Source organism: Cervus elaphus, chromosome 32 (genome assembly GCF_910594005.1).
Source record: "Cervus elaphus chromosome 32, mCerEla1.1, whole genome shotgun sequence".
In the NCBI taxonomy this organism is placed as follows: domain Eukaryota; kingdom Metazoa; phylum Chordata; class Mammalia; order Artiodactyla; family Cervidae; genus Cervus; species Cervus elaphus.
The window spans coordinates 23,347,770-23,349,466 of NC_057846.1; the positions used below are offsets into that span (position 1 = coordinate 23,347,770).

Sequence of the window (1,697 nt, forward strand, 5' to 3'; positions counted from 1 at the left end):
TTATTCAGCCCAATTTATTTCAAAGTGGCAAAGTTCAGAACAATCTGAGAATTCAAAAGCAGCAGCTACATTCGCTGATAGGCTCATGTGAGACACACACACCTACAATCCCCCCGTTTTTCAGTGTATACAGGAAGGGGCCAAGACCCCCCGATCAGCACAATAACTTATTTTGTACATTACAGTGTATAGAACAATGGAGGGAAAGACACTTTCTTTGAAAGGTTCATCTGAGCTCTGAAGGAGGCTGGAGCCCAGCGCCCAGGGCCATCATTAGCTCCACCCGCTCCTCTCTGGCTGCACTGGCCTCAGAGGCAGCTGCTTCCTGTAAGTGATCTGCTGGCTTCTCCCCTTCCTCCACCTCCTACTGGGGAGAGAGGGCTAGATACTTCTGCATGCACTCCTGCACGGCCCAGGACTGGTCTGCACAGTCCGACCCCCTGACATCCTCCTTGCTGTAGTGGAAGCAGGAAAAGGCTGCCTTCAACGGCTCCCCACAAGGGCCTCTGGCCATCCCCTCAAGGCACAGGCAATTTCGGTTGATGTCTTCATTCAGCAGAATCAGTCCATGCTCCTTGTATGGATGCCTGGGGTCGTCAGCCGCCAGTTGCACGTTGCTTGAGTTTCATTGTCTTCTTTGGCCATAAATATGATTCGATCCTTCTCTTCCTGCCGACAGTAGGCCATGATGCAGCAGTGGAGGCCTCACGCGTTCCTGGTAGAGCTTTAACTTGAGCCCTGCTCACTGACTCTGGAGCCCCAAAGCTTACCATGTCGTTATTCTTTCCGCTTGAGCAGGGCTGTCATTTCTCTACAGTTCTTTCCTAAATTGTACACTTTCTCTAGCAGAAGACGGTCTCTCCATACTTTTAACGTATAAGTTTCTCTTAAAGGTTACTGTATGACAGATTATAACAGTATCAATACATCCAAACCTAAACTTCTAACAATAAACTGTATAAGTAGATTTTGAAATAAAGACAGCTCATCTTGGACTTCATTCAAGAGAGCTTACATTCTTCAGTACCTAAAGATACTCCTTACTCATGAAAGTACGAAAGTGAAAGTCACTCAGTCATGTCCGACTCTTTGCAACCCCAATCACTATACAGTCCATGGAGTTCTCCAGGCCAGAATATTGGAGTAGGTAGCCATTCCCTTCTTCAGGGGATAGCCCAAAGATAGCATTTTAGCACAGATCCGGTGTGTTTAAAAAATCATCTGTCACACAATAACTTTATTCTGTCCTCAGGGTGGAAACTAGACTCTGATATTTTTTCCTGAGGACAAAAAAATAAGTTACTGTCAGTCTTGACATTTTAAATTCTGTAACAGACAATGTCTTGGGTTTTGTTTTGGCTCCATACATTTTAATGCATATAACAACAACAAAGTAGCTTTTCTTTTAATACTTATTTATATTTATTTATCTTGCTGCACCAGGTCTTAGTTGCAGCACACAGGATCTTCAATCTTCATTATGGTATGTGGGATGGGTTTTTTGTTGCTGTTGCTGTTTTTTTAGTTGTGGTAGGCAGGATCTTTAGTTGCAGCATGTAAACTCTTAGTTGAGGTATGCAGGATCCAGTTCTCTGACCAGGAATTGAAACCGGGCTGCCAGCATTGAGAGTGTGGAGTCTTAGCCACTGGATCACCAGGGAAGTTCCCCAAAGTATCTTTCATACTTATAAAAGGGC

General features: G+C 44.6%; 1 pseudogene; it reads right to left on the minus strand.

Moving 5' to 3' along the window:
- Positions 1–226: 226 nt before the first annotated feature.
- On the minus strand, positions 227–687 carry LOC122687894 (annotated as a pseudogene).
- Positions 688–1,697: the final 1,010 nt, after the last annotated feature.